This window comes from Lonchura striata, chromosome 2, assembly GCF_046129695.1.
Source record: "Lonchura striata isolate bLonStr1 chromosome 2, bLonStr1.mat, whole genome shotgun sequence".
Taxonomy (NCBI): Eukaryota; Metazoa; Chordata; class Aves; order Passeriformes; family Estrildidae; genus Lonchura; species Lonchura striata.
This window is the reverse complement of record NC_134604.1, coordinates 39814842-39837572: the sequence shown is the minus strand read 5'-3', so window position 1 is coordinate 39837572 and position 22731 is coordinate 39814842.

Below are 22731 nucleotides of genomic sequence, written 5' to 3'. Positions count from 1 at the left end.
AATTAGCAAAGAGGACACAGATGTTGCTTTCCATTCTCTTTTTAAGCCATGCAAATTATAAACAATGTCTCTTTATATTAAGATACACTTTTTTGTCTCATGTTGGTTTTAGAGCTGATTCTTTCATATGTTTTCTGCTTGGAGCAGCCTGTTCTTGCTTAAATATCCCCACAACTGTATTCCATCTGAAAACAATGTTGCTTTCACATGCAGCGCACATATCTCAAATCCATATGTATATTACTGAACCACTGTAAGGGCAGAAGAATTAATAACATTGTACAGGGTCACAAAAAATGAACAGTACATTTCTCATCAAAGTCTGCACTGAGTCATCAAGTGTACTTTGGCTTGTGTATAACGAGGTAATAGGTAGCAGTCCCTAGAGCAAAAATGCCTTCATTTCTGTGATTTTACTTTGTTCATGTTAATGGAGAGTCCAAGAGCTGATGAAGTTGAGCTGTTTTTCACTAACACTTTATTGCAAAGAACTCTCTCCTACTGGAATACATGGTAATCAAAAGCCTTAATGTAGATTTCATAGCACAGAGATTTTAAATATTTTTCTGTCCAAGATCAAAATAAATTATCCATATTTCTGGTATAATCTTTTATAACATGGAGATGGCATTCTGACTTCTGTCAAATTTTGTTTTGGTTGACAGTGGATGATCTGCAGGTAAGAAGATGTATTTCAGGTGAGTGCTTTTTTCCTTAAAAAAAATCCATAACTATTTCACATTGGCTTTAATTTAATTTACGTGCTCCCACCAAACATATGTTTTAAAACAAATATATTATTTTAAGACAAATGGTGTTAAGATCATTCCTCTCAGCTTCTGAGTAAACATCAACAAATAGCAGCACAACGACAGTGTGCGCGCATGGGGGAGAGGGTGTTAGAATTGCCCCAAACTGGAAGAAGTTTATCATGAAAATGTGAACAACTCTTGTTAAGGCTCATTCTGAGCAGAAGAATGCACCTCCTGATGTTTCTGTTCATTCGGAACATTTCTGTGCCACATGGGGTCCATCACACTGACTGCTTTGCCTATGGGCTGTGTGTTTAATAAGACAGAGCAAGATTTATGTTGAACAGTGAGATGTCTTGAGTCAGCATGTCATATGTAATAAAAATTATGGACTTGAGTGGCAAAAATTAATTTAGCATACTACAGATTGCTAGTAAAAATTTCCTTCAACAGTGACCATCATACAAAAAAAATATTGTCCTACTTGATAATTTTCTTCTTGGTTGTTTTTGTTTTAATCTGGGGTGCAGAATATTATCTGGGACTTTGACATGTTATATAGTAGGATTTGAACTGGATTTTTTTAGAGTTTTTGGGAGAATCATATTGCAGTTTGGGTTTTTAGTGAGGGCATCAGCCTGTAACAGATCTTAGAGCTGGGAGTCCAGTCTCATATTTGGGAAACTGAAGAGATCTTGATCTTCTTGATGGACTGTGATGGATTTTTTTGTGTTATCAATGTTGAAGTTATTTCAACAGAAAAACTAGAAATCATGAATAATTTTGGAGAAAAGTTTAATTTTACCTTTCCACTTGTAAGCAATCTACTTCAGTTGTAAAATTGCAGAAAACACTTTAAAGGAGATCATAACCCAAGAGTACTTTCAACTTCATTTTTTGAAGTACAAGACTTTTTTCTCTGCACGCCCTATGATTTCTCTCCAAGTTTGGCAAGACAAAGACCCAAAGCAGACATTTTATAACCAACAGCTGCCTCTTCCTAGTCCAGCTGGCAAGCACCTTCACCTCTGCCTTTCTATTTTTTTATTGCTGATAGGTTTTGTCTCATTATGGCTCCTGAAAACAATTAGAGAATCATCAAATGTCAACCCTTCCAGTTTGTGTTGGGGCTGGACTCTGGTGAAAGGTCAAAGCATTCCAAATAATCCCCTCTCACATACAGCCTTCCTTTAAAACAGACATCAAAAAAATAATGCAATGCAGGCAAGACATTTGCAGCTGGCTTATATGAAGGAACATTCATTACGTGTGTGTGTGTGTGTGTGTGTGTGTGTGTGTGTGTGTGTGTGTGAGTTTAGGTCTCTTCATGAGGAGAGAACAGGAGCTGGAAGAGGTCCAGCTGGTGCCTTGTGCATCTTGTCATAGCTTAGTCAGTTCCATCCCCTGGGTTTTCCTCCTGTCCCTCTTTTACTTCGTTTCAGTCTCTAAGCCTTATGCTTTTCCAGCTCACTGTCATGTGATTTCCTCCCTTTCACTGCCAGCCTTTGGCTGAGATATGCTGTGCCTCAGAATCACCTATCCTTCTACATCAACTCTCTAGGAAGCCGAAATGACTGACTCCCACACAAACATCTGTCTTGCAGCCATCTGGAGACAGGAGGGAGATGGCACCAGCCACAGCTCTCTGAAAGCAATGGATTCGTAGACCAGGGTACTGAAAGCAATGGAACGGCACAGGGCTTGCAAACATTCCATCGCAGCACAGCATGAGGTTCTGCTCTCCTTTGTAAAGACCAGGCATTTGTCACTTGCTTAGAACACATTATCAAAGAACAAATAATTGAGCTTTTTGATTACAGAGCTCATCCCAATGTCATGGCTAGTCTTTTATTGCCACTTATATTTTTTAGCATTAGGAGTTAGCAACTAAAAGGTAAGGTTTTAATACACAGATATAGGACCCAAGAAATACGTTCAATGCCTGCCTCTGTGCAGATTTCCATCAAGCTTTATAAGGACATGTGTCCAGGTCCTTAATATTTTTAATGTTTTGTTTCAGCAGCTGGGATAAAACCTGCAGTCCTACTGGGGCTTCAGCGTTGACTTCAGCACAGGGAGGATTTCATTTTCTGTGTGTCTAAACCACAGCTGAACATCTGGAAAACAGGGGATTTTTCATTCCTAGTTTGTTTTTAGATCATCAACTATTCACGGCATTTTCTTACTCTTGCCCAGCTCAGTCCACAAGGGAAGAGATTGTTATTAATGCTACTTCTGACAGCCTGGCAAAGAGAACACTTAACACTTTAGGTAATGAAGAGGTGGCAACAGGTGGGTATTTCAACTTGCTCAACGCTGAAATTTTCAAAAAGTGTAGAAGAATAATTCCCTAAATACTAATTTTGTTTAGCAAGTGTGTTGGAAGGATGAGAGAATGACCTGTGTGTGTGGGCATACAGGCAAGCACACACATGGACATGCGTGCTTTGGAATCTGTTTGCAGTACCATAATGAAGCAAATTCCTAGAGCTGAGCTCTCCTGAGATCCTCAGGGGAAATACTGACTCTGCCCTTTCCAATCTGCTGAGAAGAAACACTTCATTTTTGAGTCTGGCTCAGTGAAAGGGCTGATAGCAGCTGTACTGAAGAGCCTGCCTTTTGAATAAACATTGACTTGCTTATCCAAAAGGCAGTAAAATCACCTTTGTTTGATGGATTCAGCTGCAACATTGAGTAATGAGTTGAAAAATAACATTGCACAGACCTGTCAAGGCACCTCTGCATGATCAGACTCAGCGTTACACAAGCTGACAGCAGTCTGTGGTGGGAAGTTACCCACTGACAAACTTTTTCAAACCAAGTCAGCTCCTGGCTCATATAATACAAGTTACAATTGTCTCACTTAATCCTCTCTGAGAGTAGTTTATCTATAAACCATTGGAAGCGCTTCTTGAGCTTTTTCAGCTTTGATCTTCACATTATGACAGCTGTGACCTGGGCTATGTGGAAACTGTGGCTTACAGGGGTGCAGACATACTCAGCACAGCCCATCTGTCCTGGCTGGTTGAGGTTCAGGCACAATGCTGAGCTTGCTGCTGCAGCAGCACCCAGTGTGGGCTGAGGCACTCCAACCACACCATGTGCGCAATGGTGGTGCTTCAAACAACACTTGACACTTGTTTTTGACTTGGCCTCCTCTCCAGGGTGGTAAATGTGGTAAATGGCTGCCTCTCTCTACAGCCAAAACCAGCAAGCCCAGAATCAGGACAGCATTTGCCTGTGTCTCATACACCTACACGGAACGCTGCTATGGGTGTGCTGCAGTTCACATGTATAGGCGCTGCTGCTGTGCTGCAGAATAACATCAACACATGGCTCTTCTGGGCTCTGGGCACTGCTGGGTCCTGCTGGCGTGTGCTGAGACTGCTGAGCTGGGGCAGCCCAGCTCAGTGAGGGGCCAGTGCTCTCAGGGCTGCCAGAGCATCAGGAGGCTGTGGTTGTGCTTCCACCAGCTGCACGCAGCCAGGGACAGACATTGCTGGGCTGTGCCCCACTGGTCACCATCCCCATCCTTGCTCTGCCCTTCTGGCTGGGGGCTGCAGGACAGTGCCCTGTTGGGGAGGGCACTGCTCTGTCCCTCACCATTGCCCTTGGACCCCAGCTGGCCTGTCCTCTACTGCCAAGGTGCAGATTTGGTGGAAACACTCTTTTCCTTTTTTAAAACACAGGACAGTTCCTTATTTGCCCGCCAAGCAGGTGTGGGTGAAAAGCAATGCTGTGCTGTAGATATGACTGCAGCATGCACCCAGGCTCCTGGCAACATGCCCTGGCATGTGTTCTAACCAGAGGAGCAAAGCAAACAGGGACTTGGAGAAAGGCTTGTGTGCCTGCCTGTGAACTGATCCCCTTTTCCAACTGCAGAAAAATATGTAAAGACCAGAAAGTTGACTCAGTATAAAAGTATTGCCTCTGTCTATAAAACATGCCTTGTCTAGGTCCTTAAACTATCAAGGCTACAACAATATTATCAATAAATGCACCTGTATTTCACTGCATAGACATTTAATAAAAAACCTTTTTTTTTTTGTGAGGGTTTCCTCCCTGCAGCGTGAGAAAAGTAATTCAAAACAGACTCAGGAAAAATGGGATACAGTCTGTGCAGAAAAGCCAAGGTGACCCTTTATATAATCTTTAAAACCTCAGAAAATTAGACATTTCTTTTGCCTTGTGAGGACTGAAGCCCTGATGTCCTGATCCCTGATACAGATAACACACATGAGAAGTGTGAACATGACTTAAATCGGTGATGGCACTCCATGTTAGGCTGTGCTGAAACATGCTAGGGCCCTGTGCAGTTGTAGTTTATAGAAGCTTATGTGATGATTATTGTCTGTTATAAACATGCATGGACATGTTAAATGTGTTACAGATGTTACAGAAAGTATCATAGATAATGCAAGCCATTGCTGCAGGTAACCTATTGAGCCCTTAGTCTTTGTAAAAAGCCACCAGTAGCAGCTCATTAGAAGTGACCATATCATGAAGGGTGACGCAGCTTGCCCTAGGATGAGGATGTTCTCACCACACTTGTTTCAGATTAATTCTCTGTATCTGTCAGCTTATTTCAATGCTTGCTCACCAGTTGTCCTGTTAGCAGCCACCTAAACCTTTTGTGCTTACCTTCTTGCTTCTGAGGGAGAGGATAATTTTCACTCAGCTTTACTGCAAGGTCCCAGAAATACCCCCACTATCTATGTGCAGTCACACAGAGCTAGTGTGCAGGGCTGTGTGTACAGAACAGAAGGCAGCGTGGGGCAGAACCTCCAGGCACTTCTGGGCAAGGTGGATCAGGTGCCGGAGGAGCTGCTCTCTTGCTCCCTTCCCAGCAGCAGAGCTCTCTGCAGGCAGTGTGCCAGCAGGCAGAGGACACAAGCATGGCCATCCCTGTGACTGCCCTTCATCCAGCTCCAGGCACAGCTTATGCACAGGCTTTCTTACACTGACTGAGAAGTTCCTGGACTCTCCTTTCCTGAGAAATCCCACCTCTCTCCAGTCCATTGCTGGTCTGCATTCTCGGGTTTCATCTTATTTAATCCTGGTCTGGTCCCAGCATCCTGGGTCGTCTCTCCCCAGCAGAGTGTGCCATATGAAGTGGGAGCTGTTGGGTTCAAAACTGCCAGGCTTTCTAGAGTTTACATCTCCTGCTTCCTGGGAAGTTTTGTAACGCATGCTGTGAAAGACGCCTGTCTCCATGCTCTCAGATGGGCTACAGGAAATGAAGATACTCAGCCTCATCAGCAAATCTGAGAAAGGTGAGATTTCAGAGACACCCCACTACTTAGCAGTGCTGCTTGCCTGAATCTTTGTTCAGTGTATCAGCTCTGATTTGGAGTTGCTGAACTTTACTATCTCCTTCTCATGTACTGGTAAGAGACGTGATTATACATACGAATTTTGAGGTGCCTATATCAACTCTAGAAATCACTTCAGTCCTTAAAGCTTCAATGATGCCCCAAGCATTTGCCTTGAATGACTTTTACATGAAGGGCAAACACAGATCTATCCCCAGTCCCAGCTCCCTCCCCATCAGCCTGTCTCCTCACTGAATAGAGAACTCAGGACGATATTTTGTGTTCCTTTGGGATCCTCTTAAACACTGGTGACCTCTTCCTTGGAGCCCAGCTAAAGCATCTCAGTGGCTGACACACAAGCACAGTACAGTCCAGGTTCTGAAGCTAGCCCTGCCTCAGGTGAGGCCAGAATATCTCCCATGGTCCCTACCAAGCTGCATTTTTCCCTCTGATCAATGAAGAAATTCCTATAGGCTGATTTAGTTGCAGAAATTATGCTGGGGACACACTGTGACCTGCATTGTAATGTCAAAGCAAAGCCCAGATAAAAGTTCATCTGTGCTTCTGAGATTAAGGTTCAAATCCTTTTTCTATTGTTACAAAACCCAAGAGCACGATCAGAAAAATCCTGCTATGTAGGATATCAATATTATCACTGACAATGATGTTTCAAAGGCACAACTGATAAGGAAATGCCCAACTTCCACTCAAGTATTGATTGCTATTTATTTATTCTGGATATGCCAGTATATTTGGAATAACTTGGTTTTTCTGGTTACCTGATGTACAGTAAAGCCCCCACCACTTTATTTTCTTTGCTTTTAAAGTATTTTTAATTAAAATCTGCAGAAAGAAAAATAGCTGTCATAGCTGTTAGATCTGTGCACATGCAAAAAAATGTTTTAAAAAAAAAAAGTCTTGCAAAGTGCCCTATACATCCCAGATGTGGGCTGAGAGAAGGGGTAGGATCAGCACCAAATTTAGCTTGTCCTGCCTCCTCTCTGAGAAATATCTGTTAAGGACCCACACATGTATAGTAACACAGTGCTCACTCACATACCCCAGTTTGTCAAAGCTGCAGCAAGATGGTAGGGGAGATGTCATCTCTCCAGCCATTCCAAGGTTCAGAGATTAACAACCACGGCTTGAAATACCATCTTCTCATGAGCCAGGCAGCCAGTCAGGATCCTGGAGCATGCTTTCGTGTGTGGTCAGCATGAAACTCTGATTTATGAGCGAGGGCTGCATTTTGATCACAGATGCCTGCTTGGTTTTGACAGCATGCGCTCATTGCTATTTAAATGAGAGATGATTGCTATGTAACACTGCTGGTAACCAGGAAAACTATGGTAGAATGTGAAGTGATCAAGAGACAGAAGTTATTCTCTGTTGCAAAATCCTGTCTGGCAGGCTCGTGGGATGCTACTGGCTACTGGAGATGTAATTCCAACACCATACTGGGGCAGGAGCCAGTACTGAGGTCCCTCTGGGAAGCAGAGGGCAAAGCAAACAGGCAGCCTGGCAGCCTTTCCTGAATGAGCACAAGGAGGCAGGTTGTAGAGATGTTTTTTTAATAAAGAAAGAGTGAGAGATCTGAGACAGGAAAGCCAAGTTTTGCAAACCAGTACGGTGTGTCCTAAAAAGCAGTAAACGTCATTAAGATGATTTTGTGTGTGTACATACTACCTTCCTTCTGGCCAGACTGTAACTGTGTGACTACCATGTTCCTACAAGAAACTGGGCACTACTTTGTGTTTTGCATCTATCCTTCTCGTGTTTTTTTTCCTTCAGTTTCCAGCCAGTTGCACTTTCTTCCCCCTCCCTCTAAAGAAGTCTCCATAAGAGCTTTCTGGCTCTACAGCAGCAAGCATAGAAGTAAGAGATGGTCTCAGAGTAGAGATAAGAGGTCCCACAGAATGCTCCAGATCTAGCAAAGTTATAAATTGTTATACTGCTAAAGATGTTCCCAAAGACTTGCTCAACATGATAACACAAGGCTGAAAGCCAAGGGTGAGATAATACAGTAATCACTTTACCAACACAATAGCTGAGCCAAATGAAGAATGCAGAGCAAAACTCTTAAAATTAAAACTGTTCACAAAACTTCAGAGGGTTCTGATCAGGATGGGGAGACATGTTTGCCCATTGCCACACTATGCTTCCATCACAATGACCCTCTTCTCATCAGGGAAGCAGGTTTACTAAAGGCTCAGGAGAGTCACCTGAGCATCAGGGAGGGGAAGGAAAAGCTCGTTCAACTCTCACCCTCATGTAAGTCTTTGGGTACTAAGCATTGATACCCTTGGGACGGCAGGAAAATGGTACCTAAATTGTGTCTTAGGGCTGGTGGTGTTGTGCCTTTGCAGGGTTTGTTTTGGTTTTTCCTCTTCCTCATATTTCTACAGGTATGTTGGTGAGAGTCACCACTTTGTAGTGGGTTTGGGTGGGCCCTGCAATGAGCAGAAAGGTCATTCCATGCTCTTGTGTACAGAGTTAATGTCCTCATGAGGTGAAGATTGTCATCCTCTGGTTATATAAACTAAAGTAAATAGAATTGTGTCAATTGATAGCAACAGTAGGTCTGACCCAAGGCTTACACCTAACCTTAATGTTTGGAAAAGTAGAGGCTAGATGGACTATTCTGGATTTCTAATTCTTCTCTAGCAGATAATGGCTAATCTGCTAGTAGTAGCAGATAATCTGTAGTCTGTGTAGTCTGTATTCTTAAGTGTTCTAGTATGAAAGATCAGATAGGAAGATAAAACATAAAATAACTTATGGACCTGCACAGGTTTTTTTTTTTGAATGTGGGATTCACCTTAGGTGGGCATCAAATAATTTGTAATTTCATTTAGACAATCAAATTATATATTTCCTGTCTGAGTCCTCTGCAATACACGAACCTCTAGGTGGACTTCAGCCATACATACACTTTGTCCTTGGCCCTTGCAGCTTCTTTCCTGAGTCACTCTCCCAGAACAGTCAGGTTGAAGAGGCTGGATCCAACCTCTGTTGTTGGCTTGTGGTGTGACCCCATCCTGGTGCTTCTGGACTGGGATTTGAGACATTAATCCTGAAGGTGGGAAGCACAGGGGGTTTCCACACACACCCCAGTGTGCCCAAGCTGCCCACTGACAGAGGGGAAAGCTAAGGATGAGCACAGATTCTAGTCTCCTTTGGGATCTGTGCACTGGAAAGTTTTGGGACTGACCAAAAGGGTGAGGCGACATCAGTAATGGTGCTTTAGGGTCTCACCTGGGGCACAGGACATTACTTGGTCCCAGCATCAGGCCTGTGTCCATCTCCACGGGGTGTTTCTTCATTCTCCATTTTCTCCACTTCCATAAGCCATTCTGTGCAATATTTAATCCAAGTTCCTTAGCAAAGTGACATGAGAGCAGCTGCAGAAGGCACCAGATGGTTGGAAGATGGATGTTCACATTATTTTTGTGTGTATCCCCTTTGTTTCTGTATTTTTCTCTGTGTCTTTTACTGGGGAGCAGTTACATTCTCCTGCTGCTCCCTCTGCTCTGGTGCTGAGCTGCTCCTCATCAAGGCTCTGCAGAACTGGACTGGTGTTTCTTAGGGCATCATCAGTTAAAAATCCCCAGTGGCTGATGAGACATTTCCAGGTGTAATATTACTTGCTGATCAAATTCCCAGCAATGTGGGAAGGATTAAAAAAAAGCAACAATTGAACATATTTCTCTGTTTGCTTTAAAGATGTTTTCAAAAATGGGGCGTAGGAGTTATTTTGCTCACACTGAGTGGGTGCTGGAAAGTGGTGCCAACAGCTGAATTTTGGAAGACATCTGAGAAAGACCAAAGGGGTCATTGGCCAAGTCAGCAAGGAAGAGGCAGCAGTCGGTAAAGTGTGAGTGGGAGAGAGTCTGGCCACATTTTGGCTGTGCGGACTGAAGACAATGCAGATGTTTCATTGTGCTATGCAGGAAAGCAGGATCTGGATGTGACACAACTGCTGGGAGGGAAAGCAAATGAAGTCTCAACCAAGCCAAGACTCAAGTCTGAATGCAGGTTTTAGAATAACAAGAGGAAAGAAGGGACAGGATGAGACTAAAGAGGGAAGGTGCTGCTTGCCTTTTCTCAGTGAGTAACAGCAGTACCAAATCTTCCTTATGCCTTACACCTATCCTACATATCTGTTATGGATTGGTGTATGAAGGTATTCATGGCAGTCTGGTTCCCAATTCCCACCAAGCTTTGAAGCAACATGGATGCTCAGCTGTCATGAAGTGACCTTGGGAAATCTCATCCAATGTGTGAGGGAAAAACCAACCTCTTCAACTGCACCTTCAAAAGATGTGCAATGCTCACTGGTACCAGTCTGGGGCATATGTTGAGAGCTGGTTTGGGAAGGTTACCTCCTCCTGTATGACTTCACAGCTTTCAGAGACTCACATCCACCTAACCAAGTGTGGTGGGAAGACAGAATAGGAAAAATCACTGGGCAAATTATCTGCTTGCAGAAATTGATCAATATGACACACTGTGGGTAGAAACATCTCTGAAACATACTCTCTTCAGATGAATCAGAGGAAAATTAAAAAAAAAAAAAAAAAACACAGAAGAGACAAGGATGGAACTTATTTTTTAAACAATTTTTATAATGCAGAAATATCCAGGAGTTCTAGGGGCCTCATCTCACTCTGAACTGCATACAGAAATTCATTCAGCTACCCTATAGTTTATAAAGTACAAAGCAGACACTCAAGGAGAAGAGTGGGATTTAAAAATGGTCTTGAAATTTATAAAGCAGAGCTTTCTCTGTTTCAGAGGGCAGATGTCCTTGGGTGACACAAGTATTTTGTGAGGATCTTGTTCTAAGTGATTTTGCAGAGAGATTCTTAAGTTACATGAGAGGTTGGGTTTAGTCTTCCCCAGCTATTCCATTCCCATTAAGGGCCTTATCCATTACAGTCTGAACAAGTCTTGCCCATGCAGTGTCAGTCACAGCCTTCTTGACAATCATCAAAACTCTGTACAGGCTGGCAGAACCTTAGAAAAAGCAAAAGAATAAGTCAAGCTTGCAAAATTCTCACAAGTCCTCAGACTATCCAGCAAGACAGTTGTGCCAAACCAGCACCTTGTATTTTCAAACCACTGAAGACCTGGTAGAAATCCAATCCATATGAATGTTTTATGAGGAGTATTGCACTGGTAAAATGCACAGGTGTGATGTAAATTTAAAACTGGACCTTGCTTGGAGGCTGTGCAACATCACTGCTGGCATCTCATCAGGTCTGATGTGGGAGCAGGCCTTCTTCACTAGGATCTCCACCTTTCCTTTACCTGATAAAATAGCCTTTTCCCAAGCATTGCTCAGCCTGTAAAGTGGGGCTGCAGTGAATGCATGGCACGTTTGAAGGTTTTGCCTCTCAGTCAAGTGAAAGGCCCATGGGAAGTGTCATGTGCCCAGAGGTCTGGAACCTTTCTGGAATGGACTGAGGCAAACAGCCTGCATCCATCAGCACCATGAGGGCTGCGGATGGTCCTGAGCTGCATCTTGAGCCCTATGCTAATGTACAGCTTCTCCATGCACAGGCAATTTCAGCATTTTGGTTTCTCACCATTCCTGATGAAAACTTTGTTTCAGAGGCTGAGAGCTACTTTGGTAGGCAGCACAGTTACAGGCTGTACCTGCCAGCTCTTCCCACCCTGCTTCATGGGTACAGTGGTAGATGATGGTACACACTGGCTCCAGAGAGGAGAACCTTTCTACACCAGACAATGTGCTTCAGGAATAAGGGATCTGCATGTAATAAGTGGGTAACAGGGACCAACTCTGCACAGGAATAAGCCTTCCCCACAAGTGGGGAAGTTAATTCTTTAACACAGAAGTGGCTTCCAATGAACTGCAGTGTGTGTGACCAAAATCAAAATTGAGAGCTTTCTCTGGCTGGTCCTATGGAGTTTTACAGGAAGTGCAGCCTTGCTCAGATGAACTCTGTTCTTGAATTGTCTTGTAGAATTTCACCAGAGTGACAATAACAAATGCCACTCCGTTTCTGGCACCAAGGACTGACCCCTTTCAAGAAGCATGAGTTTGTGAGAGGGCATTTCAGAGGTTGCCCAGCTATTCAAGTATTGACACAGAAAGAAGCTCATTACATCCTTTTCCCAAATTTCAGAGCTTTCTTCATCTGTGCTGGCGCCCCATTCCTCCAGGGAAGCTACACAAAGGGCAGAGTCAGGTTTTCACTTCAGGCCCATCTAAAGGGCAAGAGCCAAAATCCAGTTCCTGCTGCAAATTTTGGATATGCAGTTAGCACAATTTGCCATGCATCCATCATCCTGCAGAGGAGATTTTGCAGACACACGTGAGGAAATAAAAAGGGATGGATTAAAGCTCACAGTGTGAATGAACAGGATTCAAGGTCAAGCAATTTTAGCACTCAGAAGCTGCAAGAGGAAACATTCTTCATGCTGTTCTGTTCCTTCCTGCCTACTGATCATTTGGGGCTGGCTCAGTAAATAAAAGTTGTGAAGCATAAGTCCAATGTTGCCTGAGGTGTCTGCAACTCCCTGTCAGACTGACACTTAACAGCCACCTCTTGTTGTAGTCTCACTTCTCTCAAATAAGCATAAATTTCAGAAAGTCACCATTAATCTGCCTCTGGCCTCTCCCTGTCCCAGTCCCACACCCTCTTCTTCACCAGGCTGTCAAGAGCAAGCAAACATAGGATGGGAGTTGGGAAGAAGCAGCTTATAAAATAAAGGTATGGAAACACTGTTGTGTAGCATTTAATCATTTTTATTTTGTCTCTAATTGAAGTCTAAATGATGCTGGGTTTTGCTTGGGGAGGTAGTTAAAACATCCATAGCTTTTAACAAACATGACATCCAGCCGGAAGGGCTCATCTCCTCTAAGCAAGGAAGGTTTGGAGTCAGTGTTTGTTGAATCATTGTTAGGAACTAAAAGTGTCTTCTTTGCAATACATTAAATAAGCCAGTATTAGTGCTGCACTGATCTTTCAGCATCAGAAAGCAGAAATGGAGAAGTGTCATTAAATCATATGGTCTAGCAGAGGAAAGTTAACAAACAGCAGCTTTGTGAGGGATGTGCAGTGATTGGATCTATAAAGAGAGCAAATACAAAATAAACTTGAAGAGATGTGCCGGAGCATCCAGACATGGGCAAGTAGGGCTGCTTGGGGTACATCTGAAGGCTCTCAGATGTAGCACAGGGTCTAAGGGACACCTATGACCTTTTGGAGCAGTAGCTACAGATGAGATGGGGATGCCCTATAGTGTCTCAAATGGGTTTAGAATCAAAGGAATTCTTGACCTCCAGCAATTAGAATAGTATCCTCGATATCAAGATTGGAAATAAACAACCATAGAGTAGAGGCTTGAGGTGTCACCCTAAATGTTGTAGAATCATAAAATATATTCAGTTGGAAGGAATCCATAAGGATCATGAAGTCTAGCTCCTGGCTCTGCATAGGACAACCCCAAAAGTCACACGTCATGCCTGAAAATGTTGTTCAAACACTTTTTGAATTCTGGCAGGCTCAGTGCCATGATTAGGGATCCTGTCCCAGTACCTGAAGACCCTCTGGGTAAGGAAACTTTTGCTAATATCCAACACAAACTTTCCCTGACATAATGTCATAAATGTGTTTAGGTCCTAATCTGTAATGTCTCTCTGATATTTGTACAGGCACTCACTGCTGCATGTCGGAAGCGCCTTTTGCCAAGAAAGACTGGAATATTCTCTGGTGTAAAAGACATTGTGTAATTGGTGTCAATGAAATTTAAAGTGTTTGAATTTTGCATAGTTCTGGTATATTGATATATCTACACGACTTTGGCACGCAGTTGGTTCTTAAGGAAGTAAAGCAAACACGTGCTTGTCTACCACAGCCTCTGTGTTTACCCAGCACTGAATCCGACAGCACAGCCAGGCACTCACTCTGCTGGAGAATTTCCTTTCTGAATGGATGACAAAGGAAGGCCATGCTTAATCTGCTCTGTGATGTGAGCTGTGACACATGCTGGTCTGTAGGGCCTGAGCTTGACTACATCATATTTCTCCACTGCAGACCAAAAACTCAGATTTCTTTGGTAAAAATAAATGGGGGAGAAAGGGGTATCTCAACTTGATACAATTTCAGAATAAAATCAGAGCAGGGACCTAGATCCAGGAGTATGAAAGCATTGCCATCTTCAAACTGTGCCCTTACAAACCTCTGAAGACTGTCACCTGCACTGTGCCTGTACCCATTGGGTCATCCCTATTCCCATCTGCCAGCTATGGGTACTGCTAGGCTGCAGAACAGGCCAGGTCTCACACCCTTCTTCTCACCCACAGGAGGAGCTGTGCTGTCTAATGACTTAGGAAATCTGACTTTTCCTTTTCTGTCATAACTTCTGACCCACTGTATGACATTATCTGAGCTATGGAGGTGCTCCAGAACTCATTCTCTCGCTTCAAAAAATAAGATTACAATAGCTACCCTGTACATTAGAAGAGGGCTATAAAGGTGGGGCTTCTGCTGTGACACAGAATATTGTTTGATATATTCACAGGTTTGATTTTAGGACACATTTCTGTGGGCTAGAAACTCAAATTAGCACATCCAATTCTGTAGTCCCCAATCCTGGCTGTGAAAACCAAAAATCTTCATCTTGCAAAAAGAGTATAGCCAAAGGGAAGAGCTGTTTGATTAAACAGCCCCTGTCTCAAGCACCAAATATATCACACATGCAAACAGACCCTGAGCCCAGACCTTGGGAGGCAGTTGCCCAGATGCCTTTGAGGATCTGGGCCTAAGGGCTCATTCCAACCAGCTGAAGTCAATGGGACTGTCCCTATATTTAAGTTTTTGCTGGATGACAGCCAAAGGCTCAGCATCTTGCAGAACTGGCTCTCATGATGCTGCATTCCTTAACAGCTGGGAAAGAGAGCAAAGCAATGTATAGCAGAAAGTGTCCATCCATATTAGTGGGTATTAATAACCACTTTTAAAGGCCTAATCTATGTAAAAATGTTTTCACCCCACCATCAGCAATTTCCCAGGAAAGGCAGGAATTTCCCACGGCTGACATGGCCTGAGCAAACAGAAGAGCTGAAACAAAGAGCTGGATAGTGAGCTGGGAGGGCAGGCGTTGCTGCGCCACGCGGGGCAGCTGCCCTGCGCCGCAGCGACGGGGCTTCGCGGAGCCACCTGGAAAACAGACCTGCCTTTAAAAGTGCAGAGGGTGAGGGTTTTAGTCGTGCCTTTTTAATTTTAAACAGTGATGCCTGTGGCTTTACAGCTTCATGCAAAGGCAGGCAGACAAACTGAAGTATGAAAGGAGCCTTATTAAAACATGCCATACATTATGTATGAACTTGAACTCTTCCTGACCTCTGTAGTCCTGGATCCGCCCCAATCCATAAACAGCTTGGTCCAAATTTTATGCTGCTGCAGTAATTTGAATAAAATCACAAGCTGTTTTTTCCAAGGCAGCATACCCAGTTAAGAAAACTCAGGGTGCCATTTTTTACAAAGATGCCTGTCTCAGAACGTACCTTGCTAAGTACCGTAGCTGGATGTTAGCAGTTGTCTGTAGCTACAAGGCCACTGTAAACCAAAGCACAGCCTTCTTCCAAGAAAGCCTGTAAAAGTTTTTCATTGCCACTCTTTAGAGAAATTATATTTAGAATGGAAAACATATAATTGCAGTTAGAGCTGGCTGAGATATTCAGCATGAATGCATGATCTGGTACATTAAGCTCTTCCTCAAACCACAGATTCTTTAATCTGATCTCAATTATTGCAAAATGCTCATATTGTCATATTTAGCATTGTGGGATTGCTTTGGTTCGGTTCTTTTGCTGAACAACGCATGAGCAGACTGAGCCACAAGGTTGTTTGCCTGCTTGTCAGCTCAGCTCTTTGCCTCTCCTGGTGTAGGCCAGGTTACCCAGCCCATAAATTGCTGCTTTTCTTCCCTGATTCTCAGCCTTACATGTTTCATGTCTGGAATGTTTTTCTGGTTTCAGTGCAAAGTATCTTCATTAATATGCAAATAGACATTTAATAGAGGGGAGGCACCTGGCTTCTCCTTGGAGCTGCTCAGAGCCCCCCAGAGCCGATGGTGCCAAATTCCTGGACATCCTTCTACAGGCTGAGCACACTAAATACAAGGCTTGCCTTTCCCCCACCAGCACTGTGTTGTGGTCTCTCTGATGAGTCTCTTCAGCCATAAATACTTCTCTGAAGGGCATGTGTTTCTGGATATTTGCCTCAGAAAGCTAAAAGCAAAGGCTGGGTGAACTGGGATGGATTTCACAGGTGATTTGCAAAACCTTCCTAGGGAGTCCCAAGCCAGCCAGCAAAGCCATGTCATCAGTGAAGAAACAGCTTCTGGCCCAGACCTTGTCCCCAGATGAAAGGCTGTGACTACAAAGTGAGAAATACTAACTTGTGTTACCCAGAGACAAAGAGAGGAAGCCTCCAAGAGAACTCTGGAAATTCAATTAAATTGGCGACATCATTCACACAGAAACATTTTGAATGCAAATTAAGGCTCTTTGGCCTAAACTTCTGAGATATTGATTGATTCTTTATTTTTTTTTAGCAAATTAATAACATTTCGGTGGTGAAGCGTAAAAGGTAATTTTCAAGTTTGTGTGTTATGAAGTGGAGCCTGCAAAAACAAAATATAAAGTGTCTCTGGAAATAACTATCACAACTGTGATAATTACTAGCAGTGGCTGTAATTCCCAGTAGCTGGCTGTACTCAACTTTACATGAAATTGATTTGACTTTGCATTTACTTTTTGACCAGGGCTCAGGTGATTTAAATCCAGGTTCAAATTAAATATGGTTTCCCCAGTTAAGATGAAGCAATGTATTAAATGCCTACGGGAAAAGAACAGAAGGGAGTCGGAAAGCACTTTGTTCAAACTTTTAATTATTTTACCTCATTCACAGTCTGAGTGGCACAAGGATATGTTTTTATTTGATCACATCAAACTTTCAGAGCACTACTCTTTTGCTGCTACAGCTATCACACTGCTTACACAGCATGGAGCTTTTTTCCCATGACATTCACAGATGTAAGCTCTGATCCTCATGCTTCAGAGCTGGAAGCTGATACTAGAAGAAAAAAAGTCCCCAAGTACTCATTTGTTTGCCTGCAAACCCAGATCCTGAAGCACCATGGCAGCTCTCAGCCCCTACCTCAACATCACTGCAGGCTTGCTTCGAAGTGCTTCTTGCCTGGTAGAAAGCACTGGTCCTTGACCTCCAGCCACTGAGTTTCCACTAAGAAAAACACCAAGTTCTGCTTACACATTTCCTGTGAATAGTTCAGCTCTAATGCTGTAATGCCCAAGAACAGGTCAGATTTGTCTTTTTGCGAGGTTTCCTCAAAACCTCACTGGCCCTGCTGAGCAACCTGCACTGCTCCTTGGCCTTTCAGCTTTATGGAAATCCCTAAAGGGTCAAGGCAAGGGCAGTCCCACCCTTCCTGAGGCTTCACGGGGAGCTCTGATGCCTTAAGTTTTAGCTTTCATATTTCTTAGATTCTGTACTACCTTAGTGTGTGACTCTGAACTTCATATAAAGTGTTAACAAGTTCTCCTCACAGTTTAGTCAGACAAAACAATGCTTTTCCATCCTGAGAACCAAGAACACCTTTGCAGCTTCAAGCCCAAAAACATATAAACAACAGCGAATTGAGGAGAGCAATCCAAGAGAATGAGACTTCATAACCTGAAGCTGTATTTGGACAATTAACCCCAATATGTAAATGAACCAAAACTTATAAAAGTGTGAAAACTCATGACCAGTCGTCCATCTTGCATCCATCTTGGTTGAAACCACAGCCAGGTTCTTGTATTGCCCAAGGTGTATCCTTTGAAGGCCTTTTTAATAAATACCTACTTTATTCCTTTAACTCTGGCTAGCCTCTGCTGCAGGTCAGCCTCTTTAGGCATCAGCTCAATGGCTCCTCCTCACTTCTCCATGGGGCTGAAGTTGTTCTGAGAGCTGCCCTCTTTTGGCACAGTTTGGAAATTGCCCTTAGGAGGTACAACACAAGCAAGAACATGGAAGTGAACTCTAAGTAGGTGAGAGAGAGACAGCACCCCAAAGAGGGGGTGTCTACACCCACCCTGGCTCCCTTACTTAGTAAACGAGACAGGCAAGCAGCTCCTCTGATCTCTGCTCCCTGTGAGGAGAACAGTGCTGAAGGAGAATGAGAAGGTCAAAGACAGCCACTCCACCACAGGCATCCTCTACCCCTCTTCATCTGGCAAAGAGATGGGGAGCAGACCACTTTCCAACACTGTCTCTGTCTGAGAGACTTTCAATGTGGCTCTTTCTTGCTGCTGGTAAAATTGCGCATTGACCTCACAGCATCATCCTTTTCTGGCACAGGGAAGAGGGGTCTTTCACTTTGGCTACACTGGACCTCAGTGCCAACCTCCCTGAGCTTTGCCCACTTGTGCATAAAGCAGGAGTGAAGCCAGAGCTAGGCAGAAAATATTACACCCAGGCCCTCCATGACAGGAAGAGTCCTGATCATCAGAACTATTTTTGGAGGGATCATTTAACTTTATCCCCTTTACCCCTCTGATGGTGGAGAACAGAGCCAAACACCCAGAGGGAGAAAAGATGATAAAAGGATTTTTCTTCCTAAGGGGAGGAGGTACCATTATCAGAGTCACAGAAAGAAGATCAAAAAGAGCTACACAAAGCAGAGGGACAGGCTCTTTCAGTCCAGGAGAATTCATTTTGAGCCAGCATAATACCTTAATAACAAATTTCTAAGTCCCATATATATGCTAATTATATCCCACCAAATTAATATTGCATCAGCATGTCTTGTTAATGCATTAAAAATCAGAGATACATCTTCAGTTTTGGGGGATCTGTGATAAACTGGGTGAAGAGAAACTGAGTACCTGTGCCAGGGAGACTCAGCAGGTGTCTCAGATGTAGTGACAAAATTATCTGAGCTAGGGACAGAGCAACTAATGCCACTTTCCCTCACCCAGGAGAGCGCTGGTGAGAAGCTGTGTGCAAAATCTGCTCAGCTTGTAACTGCATGTCTCCTGTGTGCACATGCAGCCAGTCCACGAGGATTAGCCCTGCAATCAGTATGGTTTTCATCAACAGGAACAAAGACATGTGAACAGCTACTGGCAAGAGGCCAAAACTTTCCCCCATCACATTTTTCACAGTCATTTTGAATATGACCTCAAGAAGACCTGTTTGTTTTGCCATAAAAGGCAAAGGGTCTAATCCTAGGCAGTTTTGTGCTGATGCTTCTAATTTTTCAGGCATAAAAGCTTCTGCTTGAAGGCATTAGTAGAGAAAAGGGAGTCAAGATTGGTTATGTTCTGGTTCTTCACAGGATAAGGGGAAAATTACACATAGACCCAAGAAGGAGGTGTGGTACTTAACACATCAGCACTTGCTAATAAATGCAACCCAGGCCTAGATATTAGAAATGGGTGTCTGAGAAAGCATGTCTGGTGACAAGAGAAACACAGTGTAATTTATTAGTGGTGATTGGCACAACTGACTGCTCTTTGCCACTGGAGAAAGTAAGAAATTACTTCAGTTACAGTTCTTGCCACTTGACACATGGAATAAGCTGGAAACTCCCTCCCAGTCAAGAGGTATGCATTGTTTCTGAAACAATGGTGCTTCATATCTTACACCCAGTTCAGGACAACTTAAATTCATTACATTGGGTCTACAGGCCTTGTCCTGTAGTCAAGAGGGACTGGTTCTCAAAGGACTTCAAAGCCTCTATGCTTGCAAGTGAGGATCCATAGCATGCATTTTTGTCAGCTCCATCCCTTAATTGCTGGGTATCCTGAAGAATTTTCCTTCACTTGAGCGTGTTGGGTTTTTTTCCTCCCTTTTCCATTCTTATATTCCTGTTCAAATTGTAAGCTCCTCAGAGTTTACATCTAACACAAGATGTGAATTTCTAAGAGAGAAATAAGTAAAGGCTACTTATTCAGTGCCAAGAAAGAAGTCCCTTCCCTAAAGGAAAGTTCATTGGTATTGCAAAACTCAATTTTGTAAAGACATCACAGGCTACATCAGAAAAAAGTTTGCCTGCCCATGATGCTGGAATAAACATGAACTAACTACAGATTATCTACACAACAGGATAAAGTATATTCTACTCTGTATTCACATTGTTGTTTCGCACATGAGCTGGTCAAGAGAGAGATATTCTGGGTTGGACTAATTTAAAAAACCATTCTTATGGTGTTGAGCAACATGTGAAGATGAGTGCCAAGAAAACAAAAACAGCCTTGCAGAGGGTTGTTAAAAAGCCTTCAAATGGAGAAAGTGCAAGTGGGGGAGGCCAGTGTCCAAGAGTTGGAAAGCAGTCCCACATATTGGATTCATTGTCTAGGAAAAGTTCATTCTTGTGAATATATTTCCTCCTTTCAGTGCCAAGACCAAGCAAAGCTGAAGTTACTAGTTGCAGAAGTTCCAGTAGACCTTGATGAAGGCTTGTTTCAACTGGCACACTCTCATTTTGAAAGATGTTTCACTTGTTTACTTTCATTGGTTGCTATTTAGTTGGGATGGTCCTCTTTGTCCATCACAGGTACTTGGTCTTTTTAAGATTCCTGCTGTTCTTAAGTTTTTCAAGGGATACTTAGGTTTTACCTGGACTGAATGAATACACATACAAATTGTCATCAAAGGTATTTAAAGAGGTGAAAGATAATACAGGAAACACTGCTGCTATGCTGAAAACCTAATGTACATGATTTTAGCACCCTTTAAGAAATGCTTTTGTTTAGATAGTAACTTAGGTAGAAAATTAACTTGCACAGGATTATGTTGGACAAAAAGTATCCTGTTCCTTTATTTTCTGTTATAGCACATGCAATTTTAATTTTTTAAGTCTTTGGAGTGAAAAAGTTCCTGAAATACTCTATTTATATTTATTTAACTCTTGAAGGGGCAAATGGAATAGCCTGGTTAAAACAGAGTCACTTTCTCTGCCCCTCACTGGAAGGAAACAGAGCATTACTGCTATAAGTCTTTACTATGAAGAATTAAAGCAGTTTTATACAAATGATGTCCATCAATTATGGAAAGCAGGTCAACAGTACCACTGTGATATTTAGGAATTTCCAAAGGTAGCTAATAAGGGTAACTTCATAAGTATAGTACATGCTTGCAATTCCATAAAATATTTGATTTACTACACACTTCCTAACGAAGCACTTACAGTGACAGAAAGCCCAAAAGATACACATTAAGAGGAGAAATCCCAGCAAAGTCTCAAAATATAATGGATGATAACTGGAGACTGATTGTTAAGTAGTGCTTTCTTTAAAAAGTCTTGCAGATGTCTGGAACACATGGCCTTCAGTGGGATTTAAAGGTGTTGGTCTGTTTATCTTGAGTACAAGGAGTAACTTGCTGCTGTTTGAAAGAGTGTGCTTAAGGAAGTATTATTCAATAACATAGAAATGTTGTACCCTTATAGACAGAGGCATAATCAGATCCAATTCTGGAAGGTGCAACTAGGGAAATCTGTATTTGAAATAAATCATGATATGTCATTTTTGAGAGATACCAGTCACTGACATCACTCACTGAGGCTGCTGATGGAAAATCCATTAGCTCCTAATTTCTTTGAGGCCAGCAGCAGTACTTCAAAGCAGGACATCCTCCAGGCTAAGCATCTTGCTGTTGGTTTGTAGCAGATGCTAACTGAGAAGCAAGTGCTAAGCAGGTCATCTCAGCTATGGAACAATTCTCTTTTGATCTCAAAACATAATGAGCATTACATGTTGAAACCCTGTGTTCCAGAAGTGCCCTCACCACTGTACAGGTGTTTGTGGCTCATCTAGACCTTTCTTCTCCACCTCCTTCCTCTAAACTAGTTGAGATTGGCTATTTTATTTGCACAAATTTTCCTTGCCCTTGCTTTCACTCTTCTCCACCCTAAATTTTGGTCACACTCCAGAAATATTTGACATATATAATCAAAATGTTTTAGTTCTTTGATCTTTGCAGTCATAGTCAGGTTAATGGTTAAGTGGTGCAGGAATTGCTTAGACAGAAAAAAAATATGTTAGTGATATAATTAAAAAAAAACAAAACCACACCTGCCCTATGTCAGACACAAGAGTGAGGCGACTTACCTTATGTGCCTGCTCACCAGCACTGAGTCTAAAAGGCTCCTGGAGGGAACTGTGACCAGTCCTCCTGATGTACCCACACTCCATCCATGGATTATCATCATGCTCTGCCACCTGATAATTGTCGGAGTTGCTGGGTCCTCACATGCAAGGCAACATAGAGTTTGCCTGAAGAGTGGGTTTTGGGGAGGAGTTTTGAGACCTTTCCCTCATACTGTCACTGATGTATTCAGGGCCCTGTGGGAGACTGTTATAATCACTTTCTGCCTAATTTTACCAAATATCAACTGTTCCCTGGTATGTAAATTGCTTTGAGTGCATAACACGCTAATATGGAACCAAATATTTCTGTGGATCTTGTTCATTAGGGATCTGCTTTGATGAAGTCAATTACAGTTCCTTGGCTCTCTTAATTGAATTTCTCTTTTTCCATCTCTTATTCTACTAATGTCTCAGCTGGTTTGCTTGCATGAGTCAGAGCTGGTGATAATGTAAGGGAAAATATCAAGGTTCCCACTGCAGG